At 42.3% G+C, this 21822-nt stretch overlaps 1 protein-coding gene across 3 annotated transcripts in view; it reads right to left on the bottom strand.

Moving 5' to 3' along the window:
* ANK3 (ankyrin 3) overlaps positions 1-21822 on the bottom strand; it is a 920123-nt gene that overhangs the window by 864664 nt on the left and 33637 nt on the right. The window lies entirely within an intron of this gene.

The raw sequence follows: 21822 nt of genomic DNA, 5'->3' as shown, positions 1-21822 counted from the left end.
TGTACCTATAGGTAAGCCTATGATAAGGCTTACCTATAGGTAGTGTAAATATCTCCTAAACATGTACCGTTTAGGAGATATTTACCTTACATGCAGCCAGTGATGTCACTGGCGCATGCGCTCTGAAGGAACGGCCGCTCGTGCCGTTCCTTCAGAGACCCGTGCCGTGACTGTCGGCTCCCGCGAGCGTGCGCGGGAGTGACGTCACCGCGGCTCCGGCCAATCAGATGGCCGGATGCCGCGATCCCGGAAGACGGCCACTGGACATGTCGCCCGTCATAGAGGTGAGCGGACGGCACGGCGGGGGCTCGTTCTAAGGTAAGTATTTCATAATGAGCTAGTATGTGATGCATACTAGCTCATTATGTGTTTCTCTTCCAGCTTGTAAAAAAAAAAAAAAAAAATTAAGAGAGTTTACAACTGCTTTAAGCTTAAAGCCAGGTCCCTATCACTGCAAAGTACAAAGAGCCTTAATAGGTTGATAAAATAGTATCTTTTCCCTTATCAAGGGAATCCCTGTATTGTGGAACACAATCCAACTATAACACCACTCTGTTATAAACAACCCTACATACACAGTATAGAGGTAATGATGTAAATGCCATAGCTAAGAAATCTTTCCTGCACGAAAAAAACTATTGTAAAAAGGTATTGTATTACGGTCTATATACTTTAGCAAATGCTTGCTGAAATTGTGTATACCAGATTAATTTAAAAAAATAATAATCATACCTTGTTTATGATAAGGTCTGACATGAAAGCAGCATAATCAAACATGAAGAAGATAAAAAGCCATCATAATTCTGTACATACAAGGACTGTTTTCATTATTCATATCCCTAGAGAAACCTAATGTAGCTGGAAACATTTGTCTGAAGCAGATTACAAGAGATTAATATTAGTTTTACATGAGAGCAAAAGGAAAACAATGAGGCATTGATTGAGACAGCTCATTCCTCTTTCTTGGCATCCACAGTATATACAATGTCCAGCTGTTTGGTCATCATGTTGCACATTCATCTGTCATAGTCTTCCCCGTATAAAGCCAGTTCAAGCAGATCAGATTAAAATGGGATGTAAATTTTAATGACTGATCCGCCAACCTCCACCAAACCATGTAGCATCAGTATTCTTAAAAACATACTGCTGTATTTGGATGATGAAATATACAGTAAGAAGCAGAAAAACAGTTTGTTCTGCACTCCCTGAAGTCTGCTGTCGGCTGACGTCACTGAGTCGGTCTAGGCTCAGGAACGGATCGATCCGTCCGCATGCCTGGACCGGGCCCAGGTTCAGCCTCTCAGCAAGCCGCTGAGGGGCTGAGCCTGCGGCTCCCTTCCCCTCCACAGCCTAGTGCTGAATTGAGTGCGGGGGGGGGGGCAGAGCAGAGAGCTGCTGACTGACAGTCCCCAGCTCTCTGCTCAAGGAGCTCTGAGAACCGAGCAATCGGCGGTGTTTTATCGCTCAGTTCTCAGTGTTAGAGCCGGCGGGGGACTGATGCAGCATTGGACCGATGCGGCATCCAGCTAGGTAAGTATGAATTTAAAAAAACCAAACCCCATGCTTCTCTTTTAAAGTAAGACTATAGGCAAAACTTTTTTTTTTTTGATTTTGAATAGAGTAAGGGAGGTTATAAACCCTGTTGGTTAATTTTTTGCCATCTGTGCCCCATTGGAGAGATTCCCTTCACTTCCTATCTCATAGCCTAAACAGGAAGTGAGAGGAAATCCCTGAAAATTAGGATAATCCCTTGGGGACCCCCCAGGCCACCAATAGTGTCTCCATTGGAAGATTTCCCATCCATTACTTTTCTGGAGACAACCCAACATTTGGGACTTTTCTTTCTTTGGGACTTTCACTTTCACAGCTAATGGTAAACAGGTTAAATAGAGAGGGCGAATCTCCCTAAAGGCAGCACAGACAGCAATAAAATTTGACAGGTGTACTAATCCCTCCCTACGATGTAAAAAAACTAAATAAAAAGTTTTGCGTTTAGTTATACTTTAAAGTGGAAGTTCACCCAAAACCTAACTAACACTAAACCTACTCTCAGCCACATTCTAAAACTAACCTATCTAGCCTTGTTAAAGAGAAAATCGCTATACATTCCTTTTCTGAAGCGGATCTGGTCTAGTCTCCAGCGGTGGATGCCGTGTGCAGGAGAGGACCGTTAACGGCTGGGAAATGCCTGGAAAGTGCCGAAACCCATAAAGTTGCATACTTGAAATGAAAATCATTAAATTAAATGAAGATGCAAGCTGCTACAGGGACTATATGTGCAGCACGATGGGAGCCAAGACAGAAATTGTAACTACTCAACACTGTGCTAAGTAAAAATCAGGATAAGTAATGGTGACACTCTACAACAGGCATCATAAGATGCCTTCCCTGATGGCACTGCCGACCTCTACTATCTACCCCCCATATGGAGCCCCATAAAGCAAGCCTGAACTTCTGGAATGGATCCCATGTGCACAGCCAGTCCGCTACCCACAGTACGGCAGTTGGTGCCTGAGTAACCTAATGCCAGCCAAGGTGTTAGGATTTGGAGGTCATGTCTATTCCTATGTAGTGCTACCCCTCAAAGAAGCTGCTGGAAATATGCCCAAATTATTTTTCCCCACAGCCAGGCACATAATTACAGTCACACTTTGGCTCAATAACAAACCTAGGGGTGTCCTTTGATGTTTTTATTTGTGGGGTAACTTTGATAGGGTTGGACATTTGAGTGAAATACTCTGAAAAAAACTATGCACAAGATGAGAACAGTGAACCTCCTTCTGCAGAACTGAAGCAAAGGTCCTTGCAAATACAAACTGTGGACTTGGCTTTGTAGTGGAAGCAGTTAAAAGCACAAAATTGTATACTTAGAGCAAATAGAGCAGAGTTCCATCACAAAAAATTAGATAGACTGAGCTCTTGAGGACACCAGGAGCTGTCCCCTTTACACAAACACACAGCTGACTCTCTAGCAACAGAGGGCTTGCAGCAGCCCAAAAGTCTCTAACATCTGTCACAGAAGTCTGTACTCACAAATGTCCTAGGAAAGTTGGTTGCCTCTTTCCAATATCCATGCGACACCTTTCTCCTGTAATACCAGACTAGATCTTCAGATGACAGCCCCTCAGTTAGCTCTTTGAACCCTCAACATCCAAGACCTTCAGCTAGCCCAGCTCAGGCCTCATGAACAGCAAGCACATGGCATGGATTCCCAGAAGGCAGGAAGCCCTCCGGGCTGGACTTTTCCTCTCCAGGATAAGACCAGATTGCTCTGTGTCTCAGAGTATTTATACAGACTCCCAGCAGCCTTCAGGGCCCCTCTCCCTGGGATTGGCCAGGGCCATATAAATATTCATGCTGCTATTTGCATTGTTCTACACCTATGTTCTAAAGGGATTCACAGTTCTCTGAAAAGCAGAGGAAGCATTCAAACCTACAGCTGTTGAAACATTGAACAGGCCTCACTAATCACATGCAGCTGCACTGATTACACTGAGCTAGAACTACGTTTGCCTAAGGGTCCTTTCACACGGCCGCTCCGCTGCTTAAGTCCGCTGCGGGACTTTTTTTTTTTTTTTTCATTTGTGTCATACGCTCCGTGTGCCCGCATATCATCCCATCTGTTTGCGGATGATATGCGGACATAATGTAAGTATATGGCATTGCGGATGTCAGCGGATGACACCGCTGACATCCGATTTTCATTCCTTTCCGTTTTTTACACGGATGAAAAAATGGAACAGAACTGAAAGGAGGAAAATCGGATGGTATTCCGCTGACATCCGCAATGCCATTCACTTACATTATGTCCGCAAATCATCCGCAAACGGACACACGGAGCGGCCGTGTGAAAAGGACCCTAAACCAGTAATTGCAGCCACACTCATTGCAGTGGGAAAAGCTAAATTTGACCTAACAACAAAAACACAGTAAGGCAGAACTAAATTTACCTAATCCTATCTGGGAGGGTGCTACACCTATATAAATGTTTCACGTACAAAAAGTTCAAACAGCTAAGATTCCAATCATTATAATAGTTGATGCTTTTTTATGCTTTTTTTTCAAGCTGGCCGAAAACACCAATTCATGCAGTGTAAATTTGCAAAACAAGGCCAGCCATTCTTATCCTACCTACATTTCTAGGAGGTTTTGTTTCATTATAGCTAATGCAGAATATGAGACAGAAAAGAATATCTCGTAGCTAAATTTTTAATACAATTGTATTGATGCAATGCACGCTCTTGTTTGAATGTCATCCTCAGTGCAACTGCAAATAACTAGTATGCAAACAAAGGCCATTTTTAATCACCAACAGAAAATGCATAATCACGACTCGGGGCTTTGAAGTACTATTTTTACTATTGTATTATTTCCTATCACTAAATAGCAACGAAAAAAGCCCAGAGCAGGTTAACAAATACCTACCTAATTAAGTTTGGGTAATATTTATCCAGAGATGTCATTCATGTCTAAGGGGCTGATTTACTAAAGGCAAATAAACTGTGCACATTGCACATGCATTTGCCCTCATTTTCCCCAGAGCTTAGTGAATGCAGTAAAACTGCTGATTTTCATCACTGCATGCACTAAGCTCTGGGAGAAAGCAGTGCAACTGCACTTGCAAAATGCACAATCTATTTGCCTATAGTAAACCAACTCGCAACTCTCCACCTCCAGAGAAAGGCCCCAAGTTCAACACTGTTGACAAACAGCAAAGCATTGAACTCAATGCTAATTTTTTCTACTGTATGTCCCAGTTTGACCCGATTCCCTTCACCTACTATGCCTGTGACAACATTACAAGAGGGAAAAGCTCCAATGGGGTCACAGACAGCAACTAAAAGTAAAAGCTGAACTCAGGGAAGATATAAAAGACACATAATGCAGCTTTATAAAGGTTGATATATAATAAATTGTATTTTGTTTTTGCGTGAACAATTTTAACGTATTAATTCCATCAGTGTCAGTACCTACATCTGATTTGGTAGAGCAACCCAAGGCAATACTCAGATGAGCTAAAGTGCAAGGAGGATTCTGATAGGGCCAAGCTAGGTGAATGAATGCATGGACATAGGGGACTCGATCAGACATGACCCTACAAACTGCAGACACAACATCACAGAGGACAAGGAAGAACTCTAGGTCTAGAGGAAAAGAGATTTAATCTACACATTTGGAAAGGCTTCTTCACAGTAGGAAAATGTGAAATAAACTCCCTCAAGAGCTGGTTCTGGCCAGGATTCTTTCCTAGATGTACATATTAATACACATAATATAACTGGATACGAATATTTATAGGTAAAATTGATACAGGGAATATCCATTTGTCTCTTGGGGGATCAGAAAGGATTTTTTTGGATCATGCATTATTGTCTTTTTTTGCCTTCCTCTGGACCAACTGTGGGTATAGGATTGTAAATGTAAATTGTACATGAAGTATATACAGTATCTCACAAAAGTTAATACACCCCTCACATTTTTGTAAATATTTTATTATATCTTTTCACGTGACAACATTGAAAAAAATGACACTTTGCTACAATGTTAAGTAGTGAGTGTATAGCTTGTATAACAGTGTAAATTTGCTGTCCCATCAAAATACCTCAACACACAGACATTAATGTCTAAACCGCTGGCAACAAAATGGAGTACACCCTAAGTGAAAATGTCCAAATTCGGCCCAATTAGCCATTTTTCCTCCCAATGTCATGTGACTCGTTAGTGTTACAGGGTCTCAGGTGTGAATGAGGAGCAGGTGTGTTAAATTTGGTGTTATCACTCTCACTCGCTCATACTGGTCACTAGAAGTTCAATATGGCACCTTATTAAGTTAATTGAGGGAACCATGAATGCCAACATGTACTGTGACGTACTGAAGCGGAGCATGATACCCTCCCTTCAGAGACTGGGCTGCAGGGCAGTATTCCAACATGATAAGGACCCCAAACACACCTCCAAGACAACCACTGCCTTGCTAAAGAAGCTGAGGGTAAAGGTGATGGACTGGCCAAGCATGTCTCCAGACCTAAACCCTATTGAGCATCTGTGGGGCATCCTCAAATGGAAGGTGGAGGAGCGCAAAGTCTCTAACATCTACCAGCTCTGTGATGTCGTCATGGAGGAGTGGAAGAGGACTCCAGTGGCAACCTGTGAAGCTCTGGTGAACTCCATACCCAAGAGGGTTAATGCAGTGCTGGAAAATAATGGTGGCCACACAAAATATTGACACATTGGGCCCAATTTGGACATTTTCAATTAGGGATGTATTTACTTTTGTTGCCAGTGGTTTAGACATTAATGGCTGTGTGTTGAGTTATTTTGAGGGGACAGCAAATTTACACTTTTATACAAGCTGTACACTCACTACTTTACATTGTAGCAAAGTGTCATTTCTTTAGTGTTGTCACATGAAAAGATAGAATAAAATGTTTACAAAAATGTGAGGGGTGTACTCACTTTTGTGAGATACTGTATATATTTGTTTTTCTTCTATTGGTTGAACTAGATGAACTTACTAAGACTAACTATGTAACATGTGCACCTATCAGTACAAGGTAAAACAAGCAAATGAAACAGGGAATATAACTATACCAATACCTAGTTAAAACAACAAAAACATTTGAAAGTGTACAATGCCTTTAAAAATAACTGAAAGAATTTAACTAAAAAGGGGAAAAAAAACAACACTGACTATGTATATCTTGCCTGATCATATTATATAGAATTTTCCAGCTATCTACCTCACAGGAACAGTTTATGAGGCTTGTTTAACAGGAAAGAAAAGCAATAAAAACTGGGAGGTACTAAATATTAGAAACTTGAAAAGGTTTTCTATAATGTGCCACACCTGACAGACAGACCTAAGTCCAGGAAAGGTGAAACAGAAGAACAGATACAATCCAATCTCACATGGTAGTAATAAAAAATTGTAAATCTGCACCCATCTGCTATAGAAGGAAAACATTTATTTGCCACACTAGAACAATAATGAATTGCATTTGAAATCAAAATTTTGGTTAAAAAAAAAAACACTTTATTTTGTATGCATCCATGTGTGTGCACACAAATGCTAACGCCAGGATCTGCATTACTGTAAATGTCAACTGCAACGCTTAATGCTACTGTTTCTGTCAGTGTTGATAATGAAGGCCTCTTGACCCCCCCCTGTAGGGAAAGAGAGCCTTGACTGATGGGGGCATGGCCAGGAGTTGGGACTAGCAGGAGGCTATATGGGACAAAAGGATTGGACGGAGCCTTGGGCATGGGGGCTGGGCCTGAGCTCAGGTAAGAGGACCTTCCCAGGGAATTCTGGGTCTTTTAAGAAGAATCGCAGCGAAGAGCTTCAATGATATTTCTGACCCTTTGCTTTGGCTGCTTCATTATTTCCTCTGCCATCAGGAAAGCCTAAACATGCTTGTTAAAATATGTTAACCACTTGCCTACAGTGCACTTTCACTCCCTTCCTGCCCAGACTGATTTTCAGCTTTCAGCGCTCTCACACTTTGAATGACAATTACTCAGTCATGCAACACTGTACCCATAAAAAATTTGTGTCCTTTTTTTCACACAAATAGAGCTTTCTTTTGATGGTATTTAATCACTACTGGGTTTTTTATTTTTTTGTGCTATAAATAAAAAAAGACTGAAAATATTGTGAAAAAACGCATTTTTCTCTGTTTCTGTCATAAAATTTAGCAAATGAGTAATTTTTCTTCACAAATTTTGGCCAAAATTTATACTGCTACTTATCTTTGGTAAAAATAACCCAAATAAGTGTATATTATTTGGTCTTTGTGAAAGTTATAGAGTCCACAAGTTATGGTGCTAATCATTGAAAATTGATCACACTTGACCACACCTGATGTACTGAAGGCCTATCTCATTTCTTGAGACACTAAAAAGTCAGGAAAGTACAAATACCCCCCAAATTACCCCTTTTTGGAAAGTAGACATTCCAAGGTATTTAATAAGGGGCATGGTGAGTTTTTTTAAGTTGTCATTTTTTCCCACAACTCTTTGCAAAATGAAGATTTTTTTTTTTTTACAAATTGACGTATTAACAGGTTATTTCTCTCACACAGCATATGTATACTTGCAACTACACCCCAAAACACATTCTACTACTCCTCCTGAGTATGGCGATACCATGTGTGAGACTTTTTCACAGCCTGGCCACATACAGAGGCCTAACATCCAAGTAGTACCGTCCAGCATTCTAGGAGCACAAATTACACATATAATTTCCTGACAACCTATCGCACTTTTGAAGGCCCTGGAGCACCAGGACAATGGAAAACCCCATAAAATGACCCCATTTTGGAAAGCAAACAGCCCAACGTATAATTTTTGAGGCATAATGAGTCTTTTGAATATGTCATTTTTTTCCACAAGTTTTTGGAAAATGTGGAAAGAAAATGAAAACACATTTTTTTTTACACAAAGCTGTCCATTTATGCAATATTTCTAACACATAGCATGTACATAGCAAAATTGCACCCCAAAATACATTCTGCTATTCCTCCTGAGTATGGTGATACCACATGTGTAACACTTTTTCACAGCCTGGCCTCATACATAGGCCTAACATCCAAGTAGCGCTTTACACAAAGTTGTCCATTTATCCACTTTAAGACTGGGCCTATTTTTGACACTCGGTGTTTACAAGCTAAAATCATTTTTTTTGCTAGAAAACTACTTGGAACCCCCAAACATTATATATTTTTTTTTAGCAGAGACCCTAGAGAATAAAATGGAGATCGTTGCAATATTTTTTATCACACCATATTTGCGCAGCAGTCTTCCAAATGCGATTTTTTTGAAAAAAATTCACTTTTTTGAACTAAAAAATAAGAAAACAGTAAATTTAGCCAAATTTTTTTCCATAATGTGAAAGATAATGTTACGCCGAGTAATTAATTAGATACCCAACATGTCATGCTTCAAAATTGCGCATGCTCACAGAATGGCGCCAAACATTGGTACTTAAAAATCCCCATAGGCAACATTTTAAAAATGTCTGCAGGTTACTAGCTTAGAGTTACAGAGGAGGTCTAGGGCTCAAATTATTGCTCTCGCTCTAACGATCGCGGCGATACCTCACATGTATGGTTTGAACACCGTTTACATATGTGGGCGGGACTTGCGTATGCGTTTGCTTCTGCGCGCGAGCTAACTGGGACAGGGCGCTTTAATTTTTTTTTTCCTATTTATTTTATTTATTATTTTTTTATTTTTACACAGTTTAAAAAAAAAAAAATGTTTTCATCATTTTTATTCCTATTGCAAGGAATGTAAACATCCCTTGTAATAGAAATAGGCATGACAGGTCCTCTTTATTGTGAGATCTGGGGTCAAAAAGACCTCACACCTCACAACTACACTAAAAAAGAAAAAAAAAAAAATTGTTGAAAGAGGAAAAAAAAAAAGAAAAAAAAAAGCGGCCCTTTAAACCAGTTGCTAGGCAACGTCTTTTGACGTAGCTCCGGTCCTCCAAGACCATAGAGTCGAGTCAGGGCTCACTCGACTTCCTGTCTCTGAGGATCCGGGACCGGATAGTTTTCCCCGCTGCCGGCGGGTCCGGTAAGCTGGGAAAACGTCTGGGACGTGGCGGGAGGGGGGGGGCACCTCTTCCCCTGCACCGTAAGGGTAATTCCGCGGCAAATCCGCCACTGGGACCACCCTTATCTGAAAGCCGACCGCCCGCCGTTTCAAAAAATACCGGGGTTATGGGGGCTATCTGCTGCCATAACCCCAATATTTAGCTTTTAATGGCCGACGCATATAGTCGTTAGGCGGTCAGTAAGTGATTGCATGTATATGGCAAACAGGTGACGATGACTGATGGGGTGACAGGTGACAATGACTGATGGGGTGACAGGTGACAATGACTGATGGGGTGACAGGTGACGATGATTGATGAGCTGACAGGTGACGATGATTGATGGGGTGACAGATGACAATCACTGACGGGGTGACATGTGACGATGATTGATGGGGTGACAAGTGACGATCACTGATGGGGTGACAAGTGACGATGATTGATAGGGTGACAGATGACGATGACTGATGGGGTGACAGGTGACGGTGATTGATGGGGTGACAGGTGATGGTCACTGATGGGTGACAGGTGACGGGCGATGGTGCACGGCGGTACTGATGGCAGTCTCTGGTGACCGGTGAACTTTAGGCTACGTTCACATGTGAGCATAGCGATCATGGGCAGAATCACTGCGATTCTGCCCGCGATCCAGAAATCATTGCAAATTGCGGGACGCCTGTGCGTTGCCCGTGATTTGCAATAGCACCCCAAACGCTGTGCGATGTTGCTGCGATTTCCGCCTGCCGAATCGAGGTAACATCACGCAAACAACGCATGACGCCCCAAAGAAACTCTTGTACCTTTTTTGGGCGTCATGCGTTGTTTGCGCGATGTTACCGCGAATTGCTGTGATTCTGCCCGCGATCGCTGCGCTCACATGTGAACGTAGCCTTATGGGTGTCAATTTCTGGGCACTGATGAGGTGACTGTTGGGTGACAGGTGACATTGGGGGGGGCTGAGGACTGTGTGGGGACCTTTATTAGTGTGATTTTAGTGTGATTTTACTTTTTACAGGTACACAGAGCAGTAACTCACTGTTTCTGGCTCTGCTCTCCTCACACTGGAAACTGTATGAGGGGAGAAGAGCTAGTAACAGTGAGTTACTGCTCTTTGTTTACATTTTGTGATCAGCTGTGAATGGATTCACAGCCGATCACATAGTAAACTGTCACTGTCAGTTTACTACTGCCGGTGACAGCTGTGTTCCTACCGAACACAGTGCCACCGACATGACCGCGCTGCGCGCTCCCGATCGCGCATGCGCGGTCATCTCCCGGGCTCCTCTATTGTGATCGGCTGTGTCATTGGAACACAGCCGATCACGTGGGAAACAGCCACGCCCATTGGCTGTTTCCCCCCTGCCGGTGACGGGGGGTGTCCCGATCGCGCGCCTGCCCTGTTTCCTGGGATCACTTCATATGACGTCTTCCCAGGATAATGGTCGCACCGCTCCGCCGTCAATTGACGGAGGGCGGGCGGCAAGTGGTTAAACTATACAGGCATTGAAGCTAGGGCCAGTTCACACAGTTGTGCTGCATTTGTGCATGCACCTTAACATGCACTGTAGTAAATCAGCCCATAGATTTGAACAGGTTGTCTAATGCACCAAATGCAGACCTTTAAAAAGATTGGGTATACGCATTTATTTTTTACAAATAATTTTGCTGAGCACTGGAAGCACAGCTATCGCTATACTCCCGGCATTTCAATGGGAGAGATGCAGCTTTATCACACACCGGCAGCTCTGCCCGTTCCTCCACTCTGCTGTCCATTCACAGAAGGCTTTGTATTTTGTGAATGGGTTCACATAATACAGAGCACTCTGTGATTAGGCCGAAGAGGAGGGGCGGACAGAGTGGCTGCATGCAACTCTGCAACTCCTGGAGGAGGGGTGTAACAGTGGCATCGGTGGAAGATGAAGGTGTTTTAAGAGCCGTTCACACCTAAATAGCACCAGATAACATACATTAAAGTAGAACTATGGGCAAAACTTTTTTTTCCATTTTGGCTTGAGCAAAGGAGGGTTATAACCCCTGTCAGATTTTTTTTCACCATCTGTGTCCCATTGCGGAGATTTTCCTTTACTTCCTGTCCCATAGCTAAGCAGGAAGTGAGAGGAAATCCCTGTAAATCAAGGGAATTCCTTGGGGGCCCCAGGTCACCAGAACTACTGTCCCCCTTGGAAGATTTCGCATATATTACTTTTCCGGGGATAACCCAAAATTTGGGATTTTCTTTTACTTTAACTTTCAATGACAATGGTAAATGGGACAAATGGAGAGGGTGAGTTTCCTTAACAGGGACACAGACAGTAATAAAAACTGACAGGGGTTTTAATCCCTCTCCACTCTTTTCGAAACTAAGAAAAAGTTTTGCCTTTAGTTATACTTTAGGCTGAAAATAATGTATGTTATTTAGCATTTTTTCTTTATTAAACAGTTTTCATAGCTGAAAGCTGGTTTTACTCTCAGAAAACATTTGCTAACAAAAGAAAATATCTTAGCAAATTTTTTAAAAAAGAATTGTTGTTAAAATAAGATATCATAACTAATTAGAGATGATGTAGGGTCCTTTCACACGGGCGCTCCGCGTGTCCGCAAATCATCCCATCCGTTTGCGGATGATTTGCGGACATAATGTAAGTGAATGGCACTGCGGATGTCAGCGGAATACCATCCGCTGACATCCGATTTTCTTCCTTTCAGTTCTGTTCCGTTTTTTCGAATGGAACAGAACCCTATTTTTTCATCCGTGTAAAAAACGGAAAGGAAGGAAAATCGGATGTCAGCGGTGTCATCCGCTGACATCCGCAGTGCCATATACTTACATTATGTCCGCATATCATCCGCAAACGGATGGGATGATATGCGGGCACACGGAGCGGATGACAGAAATGTCATCCGCTCCGTGGAAAAAAAAAAGTCCCGCAGCGGACCTTTCACACGGAGCGGCCGTGTGAAAGAAGCCTAAGATGCATTATAGAGAGAATTTCTGGGCAAACAGCCAAAAATAGACTGCATTCAGTTTTAATAATGTGTACATCTGATTGCAGTTGTTTGATATGCTATATAGGCCCATACACACAGCTCCACACAGTTCACTAATCTCGAGCGACATTAACCATTTGCCGACCACCCTTCACATATATACTGCGGCAGGCTGGCTCGGCTGCGCGAATCACCGTACCTGTACAGGAGTTCGCGGGAGCGCTCCTGGAGGCGTGCGCGCGCCTGCCCCTGGTAGGCAGCAAGGATACCGATCCATGGAACCGGCGGCACCGATTGCTGCTGGGCACCCGCGATCGCATCCCGCTGAGAAAGAACGACGGTCTGCTGTTGCAAACACAGCAGACCGTTGTTCTCTCTGAAATGATCACAGAGCGCCTGTGATCCTCCTATATAGGATAACAGGTCTCTGTGTTCATTTGACAAGTCCCTCCCCCATACAGTTAGAAAACACTCCCTAGGCTCACACTTAACCCTTTGATCACCCCTGGGTAACCCCTTCCTTGCCAGTGTCATTATTATAGTAACAGTGCATTTTTAGCACTGATTACTGTGGTAATGTCACTGGTCCCCTCAAAAATGTTAAAAATGTCAGTTAGGGGTCCGATCGGTCCACCACAATGTCGCAGTCCTGCTAAAAATCGCAGATGGCCACCATTACTAGTAAAAAAATAAAAATAAAAATGACATAAATCTTTCCCCCTAGATTGTGGACGCGATAACTTTTGCGCAAACCAATCAAAGTACACTTATTGGGGGTTTTTTTAACCAAAAATATGTAGCAGAATACAAATTGGCCTAAAAGGATGAAAAAAAAATGGATTTCTAAATTTTGTTTTTGGGAATGTTATATAACAGAAAGTGAAAAATATTGTTTTTTTTTTTTTTAGAATTGCCGCTTTTTTTTGTTTATAGCGTAAAAAAAAAAAAAAAAAAAAATTGCACAGGTGATCAAATACCACCAAAAGAAAGCTCTAATTTGTGGGGGGAAAAAAAGAACATTCATTTTATTTAGGTACAGCGTCGCATAACCGAGCAATTGTTCGTTAAAAAAATGCAGTGCCGAATCGCAAAAAATGGCCTGGTGATTAAGGGGGTAAATCCTTCCAGGCAAAAAGTGTTTAAACTGGAATGTATATTAAATATATAGAAAAATCGAAATCCATGGTCCGGGCATATGGACTACATTTACCAAGTGTGACAGCCTACAGGGACACTCTTGGTCACTGACGCTGCTCAGCACCTCCATGCTATTATCTACAGTGTGTAGCCAGTGCCTGTGCCGCTAATTACACACTATTGAGGTTGTTATGTTAGCCCTGAATGAGTCATTCATGCACTAACGCTGCATGCACAGAATTACTGAAGGCGCAGCATGTAACCAAAATGCACAATCCCTGGCAAAGTGAACTGCCTATTTGCCTTTAGTGAATCAAACCCCAGCGTTATAGCTGTCTACTTTTTACCATGTGATTGTCTTGACTTTGGGCCCAGAATCGTGACTTATGTCGTTTCTGATCAAGCATTTTAGCAATCTTACAAAGTTAAAGGAGAAGTACAGCCAAAGCTCATTAGGCTGTACTTCTCCTCTGGATCACTGAAGCCTGCTGTCAGCTGATGTCACAGAGCCGGTCCAGGCTGGGGAAAGATAGCAAAAATATGGTCGTGATCTGCCCATATGCCTGGACGGGCTCAGCCTTCCAGTGAGTCACTGAGAACCTGAGCCACCCACTCCCACCTCTTCCACAGTCCAGAAATCCAGTGAGTGTAGGGGGGCAGAATAGACAGTGGTAACTGACAGTCACCAGCTCTCTACTCACAGAGCTCTGGGGACCGAGCCATCAGCGGTGTTTGATCGCTCAGTTCTTACAGTCTTAGTGTGGGCAGAGATGCTGCATCCACCTGGGTAAGTAGGTTTCTTAAAAAAACTCTTCTCTTTTAGGGGTTCCCTGGGCCCAGCAAGTTAAATACAGGGTTCCTCAATGTTAAAAGGGTAAAGAAAAGCTGTTCTAGAGAAACAAGCAGATATAGGTAAGTGTTACACTTAAATATTATATATTATATATATATATATATATATATATATATATATATATATATATATATACACACACACACACACATACATACATACATACATACATACATACATACATACTATCTCACAAAAGTGAGTACACCCCTCACAATTTTGTAAATATTTTATTATCTCTATGCATGTGACAACACTGAAGAAATGACACTTTGCTACAATGTAAAGTAGCGAGTGTAAAGCTTTTATAACAGTGTAAATTTGCTGTCCCCTCAAAAAAACTCAACACACAGTGATTAATGTCTAAACCGCCATTTTCCCTCTCTGGTGCCATGTGACTGATTAGTGTTACAAGATCTCAGGTGTGAATGGGGAGCAGGTGTGTTAAATTTGGTATTATCGCTCTCACTCTGTCATACTGGTCCTTGGAAGTTCAATATGGCACCTCATGGCAAAGAACTCTCTAAAGATCTGAAAACATAATTGTTGCTCTACATAAATGTAGCACCCTACAAGGTAGGTGCTAGGTAAAGTGTAGTAGGCCTTGTCTGCTTATCAGCGGGGCCATGATTTTCAGCTAGGTTGTCATGGTTCCCAGGTGTGGCTGCTGAGACTGGGGAGTCTCCCCACTGTGCTCAATGAGGGCTATCGTTGGGCAGTGGAGCACACCCAGGCTTGTATCTACCCAAGAAAGGCAGATTCCGCCGCACAGCATTCTGGGAGTGGATATAAGTTTGAGGGAAGCAGATGATGCAGCGTCTTTGGTGGGAAGCAGAGTCCCAGGAGGAAGAGTGTGGCTGTCTCTCCTCCTGTCAAGAGGAATTGGGTGTTCCAGGCGACTGAGCTGAGCTGCAGAGAGGATCCGGTGTGCTGAGGGAGCAGAGCTGAGAGGGGACGAGTTTCAGGAAAGCATTCCCAGTCGTTAGTACTGCAAACTGCCCCTGGGGGTCTGCCTAGTGAGAGGGGACCACTCCGGAGGAGGTCAGAGGGATCCGGGAGCTAGCTAGCCGGTGCAGGAGCAAAGGAAAGGGGGTGCCAGTGGAAGAAGAGTAAAGGGGGTGCCAGTGGTTGGGCCCTGAAGTATTCAGTGTACAGTGGAAGTGTACAGCGTGCAGTGTACAGTGTTGAGAGTTGCAGCAGCAGCAGTGTACTAAAGGCTACCTCAGTCAGGAAAGACTGGAGGGAGCAGTGTCAAAGACTTTTGAGCTAACCAGAGTGTCAGAAGTCAGTCTTCAGGACAGTGCAAGTCAGTGATTTCAAGCGCCAGCAAGCGCTGGTCGGCATCCAGCCGGCGTCAAGTCAGCGCTGAAAGGCATTTTTTCCTCAAGTGTTCCAATTTGTACCTAGTTGAGCCAGAGGAGTATCCCACTCATTCCCTTCTCCCATCCCTATATAAAATAAACAAAACAAACCAAAGATGCCGGACTGTTCTTTGACTCAAATCTCAAACTTGGGAAATCAGTTTAAATGTGCTGTTGGTGTTACTGGTGACCATAGCAGACCCACATCAGGCCCAATGACTGGAAATATTGCTACATAAAAATGGCCTAGGCTATAAGATTGCCATGACCCTGAAACTGTGCTGCAGCACGGTGGCCAAAACCACACAGCGGTTTAAGAGGACAAGTTCAACTCAGAACAGGCCTCGTCATGGACAGGTCGACTAAAGAAGTTGAGTGCACATGCTCAGCGTCATATCCAGAGGTCGTCTTTGGGAAATAGATGTATGAGTGCTGCCAGCATTGCTGCAGAGGTTGAAGGGGTGGGAGGACAGCCTGTCAGTGCTCAGACCATACGCCACACACTGCATCAAATTGTCTGCATGGCTGTCGTCCCAGAAGGAAGCCTCTTCTAAAGATGATGCACTAGAAAGCCCGCAAACAGTTTGCTGAAGACAAGCAGACTAAGGACATGGATCACTGGAACCATTTCCTGTGGTCTTATGAGACCAAGATAAACGTTTTTGGTTCAGATGGTGTCAAGCGTGTGTGGCGGCAACCAGGTGGGAGTACAAAGACAAGTTTGTTTTGCCTACAGTCAAGCATGGTGGTGTGAGTGTCATGGTCTGGGGCTGTATGAGTGCTGCCGGCACTGGGGAGCTCCAGTTCATTGAGGGAAACATGAATGTCAACATGTGCTTTGACATACTGAAGCAGAGCATGATCCCCCTCCCTTTGAAGACTGGGACGCAGAGCATTATTCCAACATAACGACCCCAAACACACCTCCAAGATGGCCACTGCCTTGCTAAAGAGGCTGAGGGTAAAGGTGATGGACTGGTCAGGCTTGTCTCCAGACCTAAACTCTATTGAGCATCTGTGGGGATCCTCAAATGGAAGGTGGAGTGCAAGATCTCTAACATCCACCAGCTCCGTGATGATGTCATGGAGGAGTGGAAGAGGACTCCAGTGGCAACCTGTAAAGCTCTGGTATACTTCATACCCAAGAGGGTTAAGGCAGTGCTGAAAAATAATGGTGGCCACACAAAATGTTGACACTTTGGGCCCAATTTGGACATTTTCACTTAGGGGTGTACTCACTTTTGTTGCCAGCGGTTTTGACAACAATGGCTGTGTGTTGAGTACAGCAAACTTACACTGTTATACAAGCTATACACTCACTAGTTTACATTGTAGCAAAGTGTCATTTCTTCTGTGTTGTCACATGAAAAGATATAATAAAATATTTTCAAAAATGTGATTTAAACTAAAGAATACTGGCAATTTAAATCCTTCAGAGCTTTTATGTTTCCTCTGAAACATTATAAAATGTTACATACCCTGATTAGGTCTAATCTTTATGACATGTAAAGATTCATGCTCATATTTAATAAAGCAATGATAGTAAGGGAATTAAAGTAACCCATAGCATACTTTAGTCAGATCACTCAAAGATTATTTGTACTTGGTCATTGTAGGTCAATTACCTTTATACTGTTCTATGTCTAATTCATAAAACTAGATTATCACAGTTTCGTTTACAAAGGTAGTAGACTTCCACTTAAATGAACTTTGCCCTGGATCTGCTGAAATCTTAAAACATAACTGTAAGGTATTTTAAATGTATTTAGCATTATAAATTGTGTAACTTTTGAAATAAAACTAGGATTAATACATTGCATAAGTCATTCTGCAAAAAATTCTCTGAATACTAATTTAAAACCCAACTATAGGTGATAGATTTGTTCATAAAAATTGAAAGGTATCCATTTTTTTAGGTTGAGCTCTAGTCCCCCCCCCCCTTCCAAAACACACAAAGCAAGAGTTCATTGTTTTGTGCAGAGAAAAATGAATCAGCAGAAAAATCCCTCCTTATTCCTCATTCCTCCTAAGTCAGCTCTTTACCTAGACTCCCAAGAACCTACCCACATACTGTATGTAGGGAAAGGGCTCTTGGTATATGAAGTTCTGGGGATGTACCTACATATGTAAGAACTGAGCTTCATTGAGCTGGTACTGCCCATTGTGGGTTTCTGGGCCCCCTTTATACTTCTGTAGTACCCTACAAGGTAGGTGCTAGGTAAAATATAGTGGGCCTTGACTGCCTAACAGCAGGGCCATGATTTTCAGCTGGGCTGTCATGTCTCCCAGGTTTGGCTGCTGAGAGGGGATCTCCCCACTGCAACACACTATTTTGGGCAGTCATTAGTCAAAATCAACACAAAAGTATTAAAAACTGGTATAAATAATCTGTATTTGGTGGGCACCACCCCTACAATTTCAGACCAAATCCAAGATGAGTAGGAATAAATTGTATAATCAAAGCAAAGAAAAAAGGTGCATAATTAGCAAACACAAACTACAATATAACCACAAATTATAAAATCACAAACACTGCTATAAAAAAGCAGACACACAATGCCCTTAACCAATAGTGTTAAGGTGGGAGCTGACATATCAACTATTTATTCTGGTTGCTAAAGAGATACTATCAACTTGTCCATACAGTGCAAGGTGAAGATGTCTTTGGAAAGAGCTGCCCCTCTAACCCTCCTATACTGACCTTAACAGCACTCCCCTGATATTGCTTCCATCTCTGCAGCTGTCCATAATATCTGGCACTTCTGGGTATGAGGGAGCATATGATCTCCCCCCTGTAACAATGCTTGGTTTCCGTGGCCGTTCACTAGGCCTGTGCACTGTCATTCTTTCAGGTTACCAACACTAGAAATTTCAGTTTCCAGCTGCAGAAGAGGAAGGACTGTAGCGGGATCGCTGGCAAGAAGAGTATAGTGCGTTGGGGGGGGGCCCTTTGTAGAGAAAGTGTTATTTTATTTCTTTCTTGCACGTGATTGGTTATTCTTTGCAAAGTGAAATTTTACAACATTAACTAGCTCTTGTGAAACTTCCCTTGCACAATGCAATGGCCCTTGCAAAGTAAACAGCCTATTTGCCTTCAGTAAATAAACCCAACTGTCATTTTGCTCTGCATGGGCAAGATGACAGCGTCTATTTACTGGTTTTTTTTTGATGATTGAGGACATTTGTCAAAAATAAGTAAGCACTCTATTGTTTTTAGGAAGTTTGGGAAAGTCTTTGTTTTTGGATGATGTGTACAGATGTACTGTAGCGTCTCTGGATCATGACACATACGGAAGGAGCACAGACTTCCTCATCATTTATCAAAGAACATGACATTATAACCTGTTTTACCTCCTACTTTTGACCTTTTATATAATAGCTTGTGTGCACCCCCTACCCTTCTCCTTTTTCTTATATCTTACCCCCTACCACTGCCTGTTTAATGGGCAGGCACCACCAAAACCACCTTTTTAACCCTCCTCTTGTGTTAGGGTCAGAACCGACCCGTTTTCAGGTTTTCAATGTCTATAAGTATCACATAAATTTGTTTATTGCATCAAGATTTTTTTACTTTGTCAGGAACCTCTATTTAAACAATGTAATAGAAAAAGAATCCTTTTCACTAAATTATAAAATACTGTGGTGAAAATTAAGACGTTTATGGTGTTAGGGTCAATTCTGACCCAGTTATAATATAGGATTTTAGGACACTAATAAGTGCAAAAACTGAAATCATAAACACTCTCTCTGCTTAGTAACACTGACAGCCAATCACCTCTCAACCCTGTGAGCTGTAGTTAGGGAGGGGCCTATCTCTTTGCCTGCTTGTCTGCTTCTCTAAATAAAGTAAAGAAACATAGGACCAATACATTTCGGAGTTGCTGACTTTATTTTACCATTTTTTAAATTTGAAAATGAGAGGTATGCTATCAAAAGAAAGGTCTAAAGGGTCCCACCAAAAATATTAAAACCAATCTTTTCAAGGATAAAGAAGCCTAACAAGGTAACCAAGAGGTAAGAAACAAATTGGATGATAAATACTGTATTTTCTGGCGTATAAGACTACTTTTGAACCTCAAAAAAATCCCCCAAAAATGGGAGGTCGTCTTATACGCCGAGTATAATATCTCCAAGGTAACCTAAGTATAAGTATTACCGGTAGATCATGTAATAGGGGGGTTGTCTTATACGCCCAGTCGTCTTATACGCCGGAAAATACGGTAATTGTTCAGAGGGTATTTTATGGCTGATTTAAGACACGGGTCAAAACCGACCCGTTAACATCATGGATAGTAACAGAAAGCTAACATAAGAGGAGGGTTAAGAGAGATCTACCAATCCAATTTTTTTTTTAGAGCATTTAATTTGAAACGTCAGTACTTTATCAGTGAGGCTCCGTTCACACATATGCAAATTGTCAATAATAATCAATGACTTCCAATACTAACTCCATTAAAGTCTGGTATTTTGGTTTGGTATGTTAACTGCCAAGCTGAATCATATGCTGCCTTCTGAGACTAGAAATGGCAAAATTAAAGGTCAGTGTCATGCTCCCCAGATGGATTTACCCTAATGTAAATAAGAGATTGTAAATTAGAGAAAAACTCAATTTTTTTTTTTTTTTAATAAGGCAAGAATAAAGCATATTTTTCTGCAATATTTACCTTCAATCCAAGTCTGCCCTCCACAAGAATTTTTTTTTTTTTTTTAATCTTTTTTTTATTCCACAGTAATTCTTTACTACCAATATACATTATATTGTCAAAAGTTGGGACACCTCCCTTTACACACACAGGAACTTTATTGGCTTCCCAGTCTTAGTCTGTAGGGTTCAATATTGAGTTGGCCCACCCTTTGCATCTATAACAGCTTCAACTCTTCTAGGAAGGCTGTTCACAAGGTTTAGGAATGTGCCTATGGGAATGTTTGACCATTCTTTCAGAATTGCATTTGTGAAGTCAGGCATTATGTTGGACAAGCAGGCCTGGCCGGCAGTCTGTGCTCAAATTCATCCCAAAGATGTTCAATAGGGTTGAGGTAGAGGTGTAGAGGCCAGTCAAGTTCCTTCACCCCAAACTCGCTCATCCATGTCTTTATGGACCTTACTTTGTGCACTGGTGCGCAGTCATGTTGGAACACGAAGGGGGCCATCCCCTAACTGTTAGGAGCATTAAATTGTTCAAAATGTCTTGGTATGCTGACGCCTTAAAGGTTCCCCTCACTGGAACTAAGAAGCCAAGCCCAACCCCTGAAAAACAACCCCACACCATATTTCCCCCCTCCACCAAATGATTTAGGCCAGTGCACAAAGCAAGGTCCATAAAGACATGAATGAGCGAGTTTGGGGTGGAGGAACTTGAGTCCTGACCTCAACCTGATAGAACACCTTTGGGATGAATTAGGGCAGAGATTGCATGCCAGGCCTTTTCATCCAACATCAGTGCCTGATCTCACAAATGTGCTTCTAACATTCCCATAGACACAATCCTAAACCTTATGGACAGCCTTCCCAGAAGAGTTGAAGCTGTTATAACTGCAAAGGGTGGGCCAACTCAATATTTAACCCTACGGACTAAGACTGGGATGCCATTAAAGTTTATGTGCATGTAAAGGCTGGGGTCCCAATGATTTGACAATATAGTGTATGTCACCAATGTTCTAGGCTGAATGATGGTAAGTGTCATTCGACTCATTCCTCTAAATCCACGTCATAGACTTGCCTCGTAAGGCAGATTCGCTTTAAAGTGGAGTTCCACCCTAAATTTATACTTACCTCCATCTTCTCGCTCCGGGTCACCTGAAAAACAAATGGATAATCGCATTTTTTTTTTTTTTTTTTTACTTACCTCGTAGAGAAGAAAATATACTTACCTTACTTCCTTCTT

This window comes from Pelophylax lessonae, assembly GCF_965119305.1.
Source record: "Pelophylax lessonae genome assembly, chromosome: 9".
NCBI classification, from domain to species: Eukaryota; Metazoa; Chordata; class Amphibia; order Anura; family Ranidae; genus Pelophylax; species Pelophylax lessonae.
The sequence above is the reverse complement of the archived record's forward strand: the minus strand, read 5'-3'. Positions and strand labels throughout refer to the sequence as shown.